The following is a 17165-nucleotide window of genomic DNA, read 5'->3' on the forward strand; positions in this document are numbered from 1 at the left end:
GTACTTATCAATCACTCTACAAGAGCATAGCTTAAGCCCTACTAACCCCACACTTGATCATAGCATGTCCACACTGATTAACCACAAGGGTGAAAAGAAAGCAGGGGCAGGAACACCAGGAATAAAGAACCGCTGAAGCAGGACCCATATACTAAAGTTCTTCACCTTGCCATTCTCTGCTATCTTATATTTAAGCAGTCTTAAAACAAATTTGGCTTACCGGATAATCTAGTTTGGAATAAGTGTGGTGTCAATGTCACGAGATAGGAAAAATAGGAAGTATTGGTTAGTCCCCATTTAATCAGGTTCCTAGTGGGAGGAACTGAGCTAAGGATTAAGAAAATAATAACACATTTACTTCATGAAATGTAGGATTCGGATAGGCAAGATGAGAAAAACCCCAATAAGACTGGGACAAGGAAGATGGACTAGGAGGTAGTTGATTATTGAGGTGGACCAGTAGGGCATTATCAGTGGCCCTCCATGGTGACTTGTGAGGCTATACAAACTGAATTTACAGTGGAACATCAACCTGCAGTGCCTATCTGCTAGTACCAATAATAATTAATATAATATTGATTACTTCTACGCGTTGATAGCTACAATGACCATTATAAAAATGGGGTTACCCAGTAAAGTCAGAGGACCTGGGTATTGGTCGGTACAGAAAAACAATGGTCCTAGACTATCGTGGCACAAATTCAAAACAATAGCACTGAATGGATGAAGAGATATCCATTAGGAACATAGTGTGATAGGCAAATAGAACATTTCCAAGGCCACTACACAAATGATTGATGGCTTAATTTTATTCAATCTTATTGGAGTAACTTCAAAAAACCAATGATTCAAAACATGATGTAAAATGTTATATTCACACGGTTATCATCAGAAAGAGGGGGATGTGTGAAAGCTTAGTGCTCATGCGAAAAAAGTGGACAGGGAAAAGGAGAAGCAATTATCGTTGCATTTAAGAAATTAGAATGACTTCTGGCATATGGGATCCAGTACAAGTTGCAATGGTCTCCCTTTTGATATTCAGGCCTACCCCTATAAGCACAGTTAGATACAGTACATTCGTTAAACTATTCACTTCACAGTGTAACCTCATCTGTTTTTCAGGTGTAGGGGGTCAGGTGTAGGGTGTGGGCCTACTCGGGGGTGTCGACGTTTCGACCCTGTTGCGTAAGGGTGAGTGTAGTCCTCAGCTGCGGGTCTTCCTCAGGACGGGGGCATAAGGGGTATCTGAAAATAACCGTAATATTTCAGATATAGTGGCCGTGCCAAGTAAAATAATTCTAATGGTATGAGTGCCTAAACAGATTGGATGAAGTGCCTTAACATATACAATAAATAAAAGTGGGGCTCACCAATGGAATAAGTCTGGTGAGTAACCACTATTTGATCAATCCTGGATTGGCTTAGAATAAATAAATCAACAATCCTGTAGGTACATCAGGATGTGGGAACATTTCCCAGTTCTACAGGTAAACATACAATATAACAATTAGACAAAGAATGACCTGTCGATAGCATGTGAGACAACCGAAAACGGGGGGTGTCAGACTCCCCCGCTGTCTGAAAGAGCGGCGTGGGGGCGTCAAGGGGTATGAGTCAATGGCTTCATTAATTTGCAGGGAATAGTGCAGTGATTAATTAAATGCGCTGAGCCTGACAGCGAGGACTGCATGACTCAAACGACAACTAATGAAACACACGTTTGGGTTCAGAATTACCTTAAAAGAAGAAAATATCAGCCTCTTCTAGCAGCGCGCCGCATCCGTCGGCCTCGCTAGTGAAGAGAGCGATCGGCGGTTCCCACCGGTTTTTAAACAGCGTGCAGGTTCGAAAACTGGGCGCTCAGGCAGTGGTGTGATGCGCTTGAGAAAATTAAAGCGTAGAAAGACTAATTATGTGGATGACATGAATAATTACAGTGATGTAATAAAAACCTAGGCACTGTTGTTTGTGAAAATGATTATGGATTAGCAGCCCAATGATTTCCAAGATGCGTACTTCCAGTGCGGTAGAGCGGCCCATTGTGTTTGCTCAATGGGGTGCTACATAGTGAGTGTCATGTGGATGAGGACACTGGTAATTGTGACAAGTACATAATGGCACTGCTGTAAGCGAAAAAGCAAAAGGTATAGCGAGTGTCTGGTGATTGTGACCAAGGATATAACATTGTACATCATGTTTTGAATCATTGGTTTTTTTAAGTAACTCCAAAATGATGAATACATTTAAGCTATCAATCATTTGTGTAGTGGCCTTGGAAATTTTCTATTTGCCTATAACAGTATGTGCCTAATTGGATATCTTTTCACCCATTCAGTTCTATTGTTTTGATTTCGTGCCACGATAGTCTAGGACCATTGTTTTTCTGTACCGATAGCTACAATGAGTGTACAACCACAGAGGCAACCCACCAACCTGAACCAGGGGTAGAGAATAATTGTTCCAAACAATAGTTGAGGAAAAAGAATACATGTTTCAACACTTTAACACAGGGAATTCAATTCAAACCAGGGTTAGGTTATTTTGCAAAGAAAAAGAGGAAAAAACAAGTAAAAAGTGCAAGAAAAAGAAAAAGAAAAAGAAAGAGAAACCAAGGAACAAAGTATTTTTAAATAACAAAGTAAAAAAAATTATTAAAATACACAATAGATTTAGAAAAATATCACAAAGCTTTTTTATTCATTATAAATCAAATTAATACGCTCATGGGTAGGGTGTTGGTTATTAAAAATTGCAATAATTCAAGATAAAAACCAAACATGTGGCGAACACAATTTCAGTTCAATAATAGTAGGGTGTCAATATACACTTCAAATCATAACCCCTCTATCATTTTGGTGCCACCAATATGTCGACGACGTTTCAACCGTAGTACAAACTTGCGGTCATCATCAGGATAGGAAGAATATAGGAGCGTGAATTGGTCTATTTAAATTGTCTGAGGGTCCGATCAAATGGCCACATCCGGAGTAGAAGATTTCAACCGAATTTTTTCACAAAAGGGAATAATCACTTTTGTATAGCAAGAGTTTCCTCTTGAATAGTCCGGCTAATAGACGTCAGGCATTTACCGAGCTGAGAAAGGCAGGACAGCCGACCTTGGCATGTAAGCGCGTTGTATCCGTCACCAAACAAATCTGGATTCGATAGTGTGTCCCGTACAGAGTTAGGAGTCTCTTGTTCCTTGGTTTCTCTTTCTTTTTCTTGCACTTTTTACTTGTTTTTTCCTCTTTTTCTTTGCAAAATAACCTAACCCTGGTTTGAGTTGATAGCTACAATGAAGCACCTTGAAGAATCAGGCAGGCAAGTGAACTGAGAAACCTATAACAAACATTATTCATTATTATTTTTCACACAATGATCACGGTGCCATATGCATATCATACAATGTGTTTATTTTTAATTTCTATTCGATTAGTTAAACTTGAATCACGTATTTTTCACTTGTCCAATCTCATCAAAGCAAACCGATGAATACTAATTGCTGAGAAATGAAGCTTTTTTCAACGTTAAATCAGTTGAACCATTTGTACTTTAGAAATGAATGTATACCCAGGTTTAATTTTTTGTGGTTTGACAGCACAGCTGTTGCCAGACAATTACATGAGCATCAATATGCCCACATGTTGAGATCCAGGGGTGAATATTTCGATTTGGGATAAGTTGGGTGCTTCCACAAAAAAGTGCTTTCCCTCCATACAGCTGTGATAATTTTTTTTTTGTTCAGCTTCCTGAGCTTGGACTTTAAGGGGCATACACATGACACTGTGATGATTCAAAAGTGTCTTAGATAACTAAATGATGTTGGTGTTTTTCATTGGCAGCACCATAGCTGGGAGGAGGGCAGTCATTAACCTACTTTGAGTTTTAGGCCTAGATTGACAGTGGAACTGTCACTTGACCTTTTGATCTACACCAATATCTTAGTTTTTGGCTTCCACACAATACATCTCTATCCCCATGCTATCTACTCGTAATGCTTCACATTACCATACTACATTCCTTTCAGCCAGATCTATTTGCATTGCCAATGCTTGTATATATATATATATATATACATATATATATATATATATATATATATATATATATATATATATATATATATATATATATATATATATATATATATTCACTGAAAAAACCATAGGTTATAGACCATATATAGTTAGGAGTTAGCATTTAAGAAACCTTTTTTTTTACTCACACAAAACCATTGAAATTCCATATATAGTTAGTTGCACTAACTATATATCGCGCACCCGCAATCCACTGCTGATCATGTCACATATTACATCATTCATGACATGGTCAGTGACATCACTGATGACATCTCAAATGACATCACTGATGACATCACTGATGACATCTCAAATGACATCACTGATGACATCACTGATGACATCTCAAATGACATCATTGATGATATCACTGATGACATCACTGATGACATCATTGATGACATCTCAAATGACATCACCGATGACATCACTGATGACATCACTGATCACATCTCAAAAGACATCACTGATGACATCACTGAAGACATTATTCATGTGATCATACGATGAATCTCTTCAGACTCTAATAAAAACTTAGATACACTCAGTGTAAACAGACACTCACAGACTGTCACTCATCCATGGAGTTACTCACACACCTAGTCAGTCATGCAAAGAATCAATCACACCTCCATTTCCTCAACTATACAGTTATACACACCGTACCTATTCAAATATATACTAACACATATTTACTCTCTTATACAATCCCTGATACAAGTTCACAATGATCCATACAGCCACTCACACATTCACTGGCTCTTATGCATAGTTATTTATATATGTCAACTCTCACATGTACTGTGTTTTACATATGTACTTACTTTGACATGTAGCACTTAGATATCCATTCACTCACCAATACACTCATGCACACAGTCAACCGCCCATACAGCTGTTTCCACATGCACTTTTGAACCCATACATCTAGTGAATCAACTGCTCACACATCTATGCACAGAGTTATACACCTCCCAGCCACCCACACACACACTCAGTCTCCCATACAAATACTTAGGCAATCAACCAATAACCCATATAGTTACTCATATAGCTACTGATCAACACATGCAGCAGTTTACAGAACAACAGACATAATGATGCACAAATTAAGACAGTTTAGTCACTAACCCATGCACTCAGTGAGACACATTTAATCAGTCACTCATACAGTCAGTCATGCACCTAATAAATCCTTCATCCAGACACTTATAAATCCACTCATTCTTCAATATGTAAGACATATTTTAACTTTACAGAAACATACAGTCACTGGATGTTGTCATCAGTGATGTCATCAGTGATGTCATTTGAGATGTTTTCTCAGGGATTGTATTGTAGTGTAGTTCCTATCTTCCCAATAGGCTCTGCGCATTGGAATAATACCTACAGCAGTAAAGGCCTAGGCCAGACGTTAACTAGGTCTACTACTGTCGATACTAGACTTAAAGTTTTGGGTTTGCCAGCGTAGCTCAGAGTTCACTAGAAACTTTCTCGAATGTTCAAGGAGGAATTAACTTCCCTGATTAGACAAGAAGGGATTTAGTTTCTGACAACCATAGAACATGACAACTTTGCTCTCCCCTAATCAAGAGTCAATCTCGAGAGTCGTGTGAACAAAAGGCAAATTATTTTACTCAGTCAGTACGTGCATTCTTAGTCTCATCAGAATGTAGAGAAAAGGAAGAGACGGGCGTGTTCAATAAAAAGGTGTTATTTATTGATCAGTCTCTTTTCTCATACAAGAGAAATGGATCGATATTATTGCAATACTTATAGTTAAGTAAAGTGCATACATTAAACGCAATAGTATAAAATAATACTGTAAAAACATTGATATGGTTTCTAAGCCATAAGATGTTTTAAAATGAATAAAATATATTACATACACATATACATTTGACTAAACGTACTCAACTGGTGTTTCTAGATACGCCTACCCCGTGTACCTGACCTAAGTCTAATACGTGGGAGGGAATAGATAGTTACAGTTTAAGTTAAGTTTGTTTTTGCCAAGTGAATAACTAAAGAATTCTCTGTGAGGGGTTATTCAGTTCTGTACCTGGAATTTAGGATGAATGAGGAATGGTATCTCTCTCTCTGGTCTCGATATTCCAGGCTGCCTGCGAGGGCTACCCGGAAACGCCGGTGCTGGATTCTCGGCAGGAGAAAGCAGCGCGTCTCTCAGCGCGTCAGAAAGGCGGGGCTGCGCCAGCGGGGTCTGCTCTGCTCTTCGCTTCGGCAAGTATGGCTGCTCCGTCTCGTCACCACGCGTGTGTTTGCATATGGCAAGATCGGTAATATTTATACCTTTAAGGTGCCGAGATTGACGTAAGGATGGACATAGATACGTCAATAAAGATGTCATACGACTTGCTCGTTAGCACATTCTTTTACTAAAGTTCTCGGTGAAATCAAAACAATGGCCGCAGGGTTTTGCCCAGGTTGTCATAGGTTTGATTTGTTATGAGAACTCCGTATGCCTTATCAGGGGCTGGAGGAATATCGCTTGTCTAATTAGATCGCAAGTGTTATGACCTAATCAGATAACACGTTCCTGTGCCGTAGTGTGACTGCGTCAGATAACGGTATCTGCATCATGGGGGTTTTCTGCCTCATGGGCTGACTGCTAGTTAACTTGTTGGTTTGTTTAACTAGAATAGGGTCAGGAATAGGGGGATCGATTCAGAACCTATAGGAATACATGACAGTATAAGAGAGTAAATATGTGTTAGTATATGTTTGAATAAGTAAGGTGTGTATAACTGTATAGTTGAGGAAATGGAGGTGTGATTGATTCTTTACATGACTGACTAGGTGTGTGAGTAACTCCATGGATGAGTGACAGTCTGTGAGTGTCTGTTTACACTGAGTGTATCTAAGTTTTTATTAGAGTCTGAAGAGATTCATCGTATTATCACATGAATAATGTCATCAGTGATGTCATCAGTGATGTCTTTTGAGATGTGGTCAGTGATGTCATCAGTGATGTCATTGGTGATGTCATTTGAGATGTTATCAATGATGTCATCAGTGATGTCATCAGTGATATCATCAATGATGTCATTTGAGATGTCATCAGTGATGTCATCAGTGATGTCATTTGAGATGTCATCAGTGATGTCATCAGTGATGTCTTTGAGATGTCATCAGTGATGTCATCAGTGATGTCACTGACCATGTCATGAATGATGTAATATGTGACATGATCAGCAGTGGATTGCGGGTGCGCGATATATAGTTAGTACAACTAACTATATATGGAATTTCAATGGTTTTGTGTGAGTAAAAAAAAGGTTTCTTAAATGCTAATTCCTAACTATATATGGTCTATAACCTATGGTTTTTTCAGTGAATTTTCAAGGTTTTGTAAATGCTAATTCCTAACTATATATGGTCTATAACCTATGGTTTTTTCTGTGAATTTCAATGGTTTTTTAATAGCAAATATCAAAAGCTTTAAAATGTATTCTTCTTTAAATCAAAAAAGATATTTTATATGTTTATTAATAAAAAAAATTATGTATTTTTATTATTATTTTTTTTTGTTTCGCTCCCAGTCCGCGAACCGGGTCGCTTCCCGTTAGCTCAAAATGGTGCCGTGACCCGGTCCGCGAACCGGTAAACGTTCCGTTTGCGCAACTGCCGCGTTAGAAAACAACATCGTGACGCATCGCGTCAGCGTGACGTATCGGGTTGTCGCGTGAAACGTCATATGACGCGCCGCGTTAGCGTACCCGGAAGTGAACCGGTACGCGAAGCGAGGCGCGAAGCGCAGCTTCCCGGAAGCGATCCGGGACGCGGCGCAAAGCTCGTAACGTAAACACAACAGGTCATGTGACTTGTTAATAACACTTTTCATTGGTTCATTTCACTTTTGGTTTCCTAATGATGTAAGACTAGGTCATGTGACCTAGAAGTAACACTTTTCATTGGTTTAGAACTATTGTTTTTCCCAAATGATGAAAACCCCTCCTTCTTTCCTCACTCTGACTTTCATCTTTGTGAGAGGAAGACCCTTTGTGATCACTGAGCAATGGCTTCATTAGTAGCTTCAGCTGGTGCTTCCCCACCACCTCCACCACCTCCAAGGAAGAGAGGACCACCTGCTGAAGTTATCATTCAGCAAGAGGAGGAAGAAGAGGAAGAAGAGGAACAGCAGGAAGAGAGGCATTTTTTGCCTGAGGAGCCCAGGAGGTCTCATCTGAAAGAAAACTTTATTTGGCAATTTTTTAAATATCCTCGGGGCCAAAAAAAAGTCAATGCACGGTACGTAACTTGCCTTATCTGTAAGAAGGATTTGTCCAGAGGGACAGATAAGAAGTACAGTTACGGGAATTATACTATGCATCGCCATATGGAGAGGTGGCACCCTATCAACTACAGTGCTGCACAGTTACGTGACCAGCAAGATAATCCCCCTATTGTGGCCAGAAGATCAGTTGTACAGGAAGTGTCGGGACCAGAGGCGAAGGAGATGGTCCCAAATATACAGATGAGGTTCGGGGAAGTGAAACAAGTGTGCGTGCGTTGTAATCAATTCATTTGCTACAGAGAAAGTAGCATCAATCTGATCAACAGAGCTATCGACAATCATGTTTGTCCGAAACGCCCCAGAGAATAAATTCTTTTTTTTTTGTTGCTCCTGTTGAGCCCTTTACAATGAATCGTTTTCGTTCCCCCCCCCCCCCAAAAAAAACAAAAAAAATATAAAACCGTTCAAAAAATACAAAAAAAGTAAAAAAATGTTCAGAAAAATAATAAAAAAATTATAAAAAAACAAAAACAATAAAAAAAAGTTTTTATCAGAACTACCTCCCCTTTATAAAAAAATTGGTAGAATATTTAGCACTCTGCCAACCTCTATTTCTTTTGGTTCGCTTCCTGGTTCGCTCGCCGGTACGCGAACCGGGAGCGAACCAAAAAAAAACGATTTTATAAAAAAGAAGAGTAAGTATAAGGGAAGGAAACAGAGAGTAATGTTAAAAGAAAGACAGCTATAGGGACTAAACCAAAGATACTGTTTAATAGATCTATTTACCGAAGAAAAGATGGAAGAGGGTATAATTGTGAAAAACAAAATAGATAAGGAAGTGAAAGAAAAAAAGGAGAGTAGAAGAATAACAAACAAGAGCTTCTTAGAGAATGTGACTGAATGATCAAATTAAGATTAAAACATTGGAATAACAGAGGGAAAAAACACAATGCAGAAAAGAAGAAGTAACAGAAAAGGAATGATTGAAACAGCAAAGAAATGTAAATAACATAGGGGCATATTATCAACATAGGCGATAAATGTTTTGCTGCTTTTATCGGCAGAAATCTGACGCTAAAGACACTTTTGCGGCAGTTTTCTGCCGATAATGACTGCTTTCATCGGCAGAAAACTGCTGCTAAAGCCGCTTTTGCGGAAGAAAACTGCCGCTAAAGCCACTTTTGCGGCAGTTTTCTGCCGATAAAAGCAGCGATAATTTTATTGCCTGTGTTGATAATATGCCCCTTAGTGTGCTTGAACTACAGAGAGAAAGCATAATGAACAAGTAGTGAAAGAGTGATCAGTCAGAGACAGTGAGAGTAATAGAGACGGAGTGAGTGAACAAGAGTGAGGAAGTATGAGAAGAGAGGGACTGAGAAAAATAGTGGAAGGAGTAGAGTAAGTAAGTAATAGATAAAGGAATGAGGGAAGTAGCAAAGGCAGGAAAGTGAGGGTTAAAGAAATGAAGTAGTGAAACTAATAGAAGTTAAATGTGATAGAAATGTAACGAAAAGAGTACAAAACATTTACCTTATAATTGTCGTTAACTTAGTCACTTGTTATTTTTATACTTTCAATCTGTGAAAGAGAGAACAAACATTTGAAAAATATTAAAACATGTATTTAAAAATGAGAAAAGACAAGGGAAAAGATTGAAGGACAAACAGTTTTTCAACAACTTTGACACTTACAGAAGCCTCTGCTTCTCCATGCCCCTACACAGTCCTAAAAATATACATTTTAAACTAACAGTATCTTGATGCAGATGAAGTGAGGCCTATCTTGCAACATGGTGCATCTTTTGCACTGCTGCTGTCTCACAAAAGTGATGCAACGGCAGCGCAAAAGAGGTGCACAGCCATCATAAAACTGTCCCTAACATTTTAAATGATTGTTTCAGGATGCCAATAAGGTGTGTCCTATCCAGAGGTTTGTTTGAGGTGAGGCCTACTCAGGGTTGCAGATGAAATTTACGCTTGTTGAAGAGTACAGAGGAGATAATACATATCCATGTCTACCAATGAAGTGAGTCATGTCCACTTCACTCTTGAACAAAGGCCAGACCTCCTCTGTTTCCTTGGACAGGCCTAAACTTGATTTGCACAATGTGATGTGTAATGTTAGGAAACACAGGTGATGTAATTGAAAAACGTGCAATTTCTTTTGCTCATTTCACAATCACATCAATTGTGTTTCCTTTGCTTAGGTATCTCATTGTGCAGATGTAGTCCAGCATATGAAAGAGTACCCAGAAGTGCAGCACTGCATGCAACAACTTTGACACTTACTGAAGCCTCAGCTTCTGCATGCCCCCTACACAGTCCTAATTATATACATTTTAAACTGACGGTATCTTGCTGGAGATGAACTGAGGCCTATCTTGCAACATGGTGCATCTTTTACACTGCTGCTGCGTCACAAAAGTGACGGAACAGCGACGCAAAAGAGGCGTATAACCATCATAAATCTGCACTTAACATTTTAAATGATTGTTTCTAGATGCTGATAAGGTGTGGCCTATCCAGAGATTTGTTTCAGGTAAGTCCTACTCAGGGTTGCAGATGAAATTTAGGCTTGTTGAAGAGTATAGAAGAGATAATACATGTGCAGGCCTACCAACGGAGTCATGTCCACTGCACTCTTGAACAAATGTGAGACCTCCTCTGTCTCCTGGAACAGGCCTAAACCTCATCTACACAATGTGATGTGTAATGTTAGGAAACACAGGTAATTTAATTGAAAAACGTGCAATTTTTTTTGCTCATTCCACAGTCACATCACCTGTGTTTCCTTTGCTTAGGTATCTCATTGTTTAGATGTAGTCTATCATATGAAAGACTACATAGAATGTGAGCACTGTATGCAACAACTTTGACACTTATAGAAGCCTCAGCTTTTCAATGCCTACTACACAGTTCTAAATGTATATCATAAATACAAAAAGTACAGAATTAATTATACATGTTAAATGGTTTATTTTTGCTGTTCTCAGAATTTATCAAATTTCACTAAAAATAGTGACTTGAAGGTATTCATCATATAACAGCGGGGAAAAAAAAACACAATCAAAATGATTGCGTTTAAAAAACCCATATAACATAACCAAACAGAAATCAGAACTCCTGAAAAGTAACTTACTTTCCATGACGTTGAAGGATATCCTATGAACAGCTTACACTCTGTTGTGCTGCTATTATTTTCAGCCCGCCACTTTCTGAAAGAAAAGCTCCATCGTTTTGAAAAATATGTTACATACAATAAATGACTTCTCGCTCTCTACCGCACGTTTCCACAAGGCCAAATCGTGTAAGAGCCATTTATAACTCTTGGAATTCTTCTAAGCAAATCCCGTCATTTTGTATTTCCGCAACTTTCAGAAAGAAAACGTTCAAGATCACTTTTACAATCCTGGACTAGTAATATCTTACCCTTCTTGCTCACTCATGTTCTACATTTCCTTGACACTGATACTGCTTACTATGAAGCAGACTTACACTGCCTCTATGACTACTACAATTATTTAATTCTCTACATCACTTTTAATCACAAAGCAATATAAAACAGTAGATAAAATTATATCAACCCCTAGAATCATTATACGCCAGTTACCTACCCTAAATTCTCTTTTCTGAAAACAGAAAGTAAGAATATTTTTAAATAAAAAGGCAACATTGTATCGTAGTCAAATGGGAATAATTTCCGAAACAGCAAATTTTTTTACATTTTCAATAAGCTGTGTAATAAGCGGATCTGTCAAATGACCATCATGCCATATAATAGCTGCAGTTACAAATGTTCTTCCTAAAATCAACGACTGTGTAGCCACAACATTTGTAATTAAAGTTGAAGACTTACTTTCATCAGGTTTATATAGTTGGATTTTCAAAATGACATAATCAAAAGTTTGGACCAATAATCTAGACAGCATTGCAGACTTACATTCCCTCTACTCCATGTTTTGATTGGCTGCTTGAATTAGCTTATAAAAAGAAACAGTTTTTCTGAACTCATACAAAGTGCAGTTATTTTTCCATGACGTCAAGTGTTATGGTAAGAACACCGTTTGCTTTGGGAAATACTCTGTTGTCCTTCAACTAATCTCTGCCCACCACTTTCTGTAAGAAAATCTTCTTTTTTTCCAGGAACTATTTAAAGCTCAAAAATAACTTTTGACTCTGTACTACACTTATCCTCAAGGCCAAATAGTGTAGGAGCCATTAGAACCTCTTGAAATTCCTCAGAGCAAATCCCGAGATTCCTTCCCTAAAATTTTGGTTTTAAAAACACCAGGTAAGAATTTTTAAGGTCAAAAGGCAATTTTTTTTTAAAGTTAAAACAGAATCATTGCAGAATGATCAGCCATTTCTAGACTTTAAATAAGCTGTGTAATGTCCTGATGTTATTGAAGGACCGTCATGATATATAATTGCTGCAGTTACAAACGTCCTTCCTGATATTGACAACTGTGAAGCCACAAAATTTTTAATTAAAGTTGTCAATTTTGTTCCATCAGGCCTACATCGTTGGAACATTAAAATGACATACTGGCCATATGTTCGTATAAATAATGTTGACAACATTTCAGACTTACATTGGCTACACTCCATGTTGTGATCAGCTGCTTTTACTAGCTTATTAAAGGACACTGATTTACTGTCTGGCAAAGTTAAATATATAAATCTTTCTGAGTCTACACTAGTAGTACTTGATACCCTACAGTTCTCGCAGTTATGCTGCCATTGATAAGAAAGCCCAAACAGGTGAGCTACATCTACACCTTCAGTATGCAATACATCAAGCATATACATTAAAAACTCCTGACAATCTTGCTGAATATTTTGAGAGAATTGTGTTTGACCTGAACATCTGTCTAACAGATTTCGAATTTCAGACACACTTTCTATTTTTGTTCTATCAGTGCTACATTTCTCTAACACAGAATTTAACAAACTGCAAAATCTTTGATCAGAATTGACCACAATCTCTTCTTTTACATTTTCTAGAGAAAACAAAACATTAACCACTACATTAGCATAGCAGTTGACACCAGAACTGTTTTCAAATTGAAAACCAGCAACATCTTCAACAGAATCCTTTTTCTTTCTGCTTATAATTTCAGGTTCATCGACTTTTCGTCTTTTTGCTACAACCTCCCTACTATTGGTCACATTTCTTCGTTTCCGGATTACCACACGTTTCTCAAACAAAGGATATTGAGGCAAATGTGGCGCATACTCTCTTCTTAACCTATTGTATTCCTTAACACAATCTAGATCCGCACAAATGTTTGTGACATCACACTCAATCAAGTACAATCCCGATAAAGTTCTAACTCGTGACAATGCCACATATGCCATACCCTCCTTGAACACAGAACTGCCAATATTCACCAATGCACTGTCTACACTTAAACCTTGCGATTTATGGATTGTCACCGCATATGCCAAGCAAACAGGAAACTGCTTACGGCGAACATATAAGTCTTTTACAAGCAAAAATCTAGCAGAACAACGACCAATTAGCTGTACTTCCTCAATGCCATCAAATTTAATTTTTAAAAATTCAATTCCATCTCTATTTCTGTATTTCACAAAATCAACAACATTACCCATTGATCCATTTACCAGACCTCTTTCAACATGTAAATTCCTTCTTAAAATTATACGGCAGTTTAAGCACACATTCAGAGTCTTTTCAAAACCTGCAGTTTTAGATATAGTCTTCTCTAATGAATCCAATTTTGTTTTCAAATTCTCAGACAACATAATTGTTGATCCCATATGCTATACTCTGTCAATAGCTTCCAGTTTCACAATCTCTTGGTTTTCTAAATGCAACATTTTGTTGTTGAAGATGGCACATTCTGCAAGAGTTGGCATCAAACATATTCCAGATTTCTTCTCAGTAATTTTCTGAAAAATATTCTTAGGCACAACGTCTTGTTCTGGATATAAATTTGACAATAATCGTGCATGTAAAGCTTCTTTCCCATGCTCGGTCACTTTTCCAATTCTAACATCTTGTAGAATATTCTTGTAATCTTCATCCTTTGCCTGATGCATATTTTCATGCAGTTCAGCATAACTGAAGTTTAACCATATATTGACGTTGCCAATGCTCCCTAGGCACTTCCTGGTATCTTCATGCATGAGCATTTTGAACACAGGTTGTCCTTTCACTGGTGTCAGCTGCAGAAGATCTCCGAAAACAATGATGTGTTTGCCACCAAATAACACATCATACTCTGTTTTAAGAACTTCTTGCATTCTCAAATGCACAAAGGCAAGCATGACATTAGAAACCATGCTTACTTCGTCAATGATAAGAAGTTTCATTTTCCTCAAGACTCTTGAAACTTCACAACAAGCATCTCCAGATAACTTGTGGTATTGTAATTTGTTATCATGCTCCACTGGCAGCATCAGTAGACGATGCAAAGTAATACCTTTAATGTTATGTGCTGCCAGTCCAGTTGGAGCGGTGACAACACAAGACAGCGAGGACTCAGTCCTTTCCTGCAAATAACATGAAATTGCTTTAATGAGGAAACTTTTTCCAGTTCCCGCTTCTCCACTCACGTACAGTCGGACAGGCTTCAACGACGTACATGAGCACTCTTTCTTCTCATGACTTAATCCATGATCAATTTGCTTGGTAACTTCGTCATATATTTTCCTCTGCTCAACGTTGAGTTGTCTTTCCAAGTCTTCTAAGTTAACCACATCCTCCTGAGCATGTGCCATGGCTCTTTCCACTTCATTCATGGCAGTGGCAGCTTCATTTTCGATAACAGGTCCTCCTAGTGGATCCTGACTCAAGGAAACAGAACTCTGACTGTCCTGAGAACTGTCTCTGGCAATCTCCGCTGCAATCGTTGCTTCCTACTCGATTTCCGCATTCAACATTTCTAGATATTTGGGAAAAGCAGGACATTCTATGGTCTCCTTGGTGGCAGTGAAAGAGTCTTCGTAACAGAGGAAATCTCCAAGCAGTTCCTCTTCTGCACGCCAAGGCTTGAAAAGTTGCAAACGTGCTAAATAAAAAAACTCCTCTTTTTCAGGAGATTCGCCACTCAATTTTCGATGGTTTACCAAGTGGCATTTTCTTTGCTTGACCAGACATCCCTCACTTCCAATTACAGCATACACTCCTTTATCAATATCTTCTTTGTTGTTCCTCTTGAATATGTAATATTGTAGAACCTCATACAGACAAACATTCTCGAGGTGACTGCTTCGATTTGGATAATATGTATCCAACATGTTGGTCTTCAAAATATCGGTACTGTTTGGCTCCTTTTCCGCCAAATACTCAATTTCCCGCACAGGTTTCAGAACTCGATTACGCGTTGCAGCAAGACCAAGACTCGCCCAAACGATACTCCTAGATTTGGCATAGAGACTTGCTGAAGACAACCGGTCAGAACATTCGTAAGCTCCGATTTCTCGATGCGACAACATCTTCAGACTGAAACTGTACAACTTCTTACTGAGGCTCTTCTCATGGGAAATGTCCTCCCACATATCCTTCAATTCTGTCTTTTCTTTTTTGGTGATGTAAGATGTCACATACCGAGCCACAGCCATACAGTTATCAGCCACAAACTGTATATCCATGTTAGCATTCCACATGGACAAAATCACTGGGTTGTAGTCGTTGATGTACTTGGACTCTTCGTTCCTTTTCAAATTGTATGTGTTTTTAGGTGATTTCTTCATCACATTATGTCGCAGGGAAGACATCAAACTGTTTACTCTTCCTTTAGAAATCACCGGTCGTGGAAAGCCGAAACGACATTTGGTGTAGAACTTGTCCTTGTTCCTGAATTTACGACGACAGTACTTTCCACAACGATGGCTTTGGAAACGTAGAACTTGTTCTCTTAGGCTTTTCTTCTCCTTTGCGTTTGGAACAGCACACATAGAATACTGTTGTATGAAACTCATCACTAAGTCTTCTGGATCTGTTCCAAATTTAGGTGCATCCTTGATCCACAGCAGCATATGTATATGAGGAGCACCTCTTGCTTGGTACTCCTTTCTCCAGAAGAAATCCAACACCTCTCAAAGAGGTGGATTCTTCTTATTCATGATGAAAGACATCATAGCTTCAAATCTATGATTGAAGTACCTGCATACATTCACTGGATCCAAAGAGCACAGTTCTCCAGGTGTCTTGAATTCAATATTTTCAATGTTTCCATTTGCCTCTCGTAGAAATTCAAGTAAGTCTTCCCAGCCATACTCGGCACAGCTCAGAGTGAGGAACCATGTGAGAGTTCCTAAGTTCCTCAGCATACATTTAAAATCACCATGACAACGGTACCAGTACTAATTAGTACCACGCTGACACGCCATCAGATTAATCAGGTGACAATCCAAAATACTGTCTTGGACATTGACTTTATCCATAAAGTCACTTGCCGAGATGTTTTGCATCTGTATACCACTTTTCAAGATGTGGTTCACTGCATATGACAGTCCAGACAGATCGCTTTCAAACAGTAGATGAAACAAATAGGGAATGCATTGTCGAAACCTAGCATCTTCTGCATACAATCGTAAAGTCCGGTATTCAGAAGCAGGAATTTGATGAGGTCGCTCATCATATCTTCCTCCTTGACCTGTTGGAAATAGCTGTGGGAAACACCGACCTTCCAAACTTTCCTCCCAAACACTAATGGGACTCCCTTTGGCTTGTTTCATTTGAAACAACTCAATAGCATTCCCCATGACTTCCTTGGAATGCAAAGGATGAACACTATAATGTTCATATATTTCTTCACTTTTAGAGGGTTCTACTTTCTCAATTTGACCAGCACACAAATCGCT

The sequence above is a fragment of the Lissotriton helveticus genome, chromosome 4_1 (assembly GCF_964261635.1).
Source record: "Lissotriton helveticus chromosome 4_1, aLisHel1.1, whole genome shotgun sequence".
NCBI classification, from domain to species: Eukaryota; Metazoa; Chordata; class Amphibia; order Caudata; family Salamandridae; genus Lissotriton; species Lissotriton helveticus.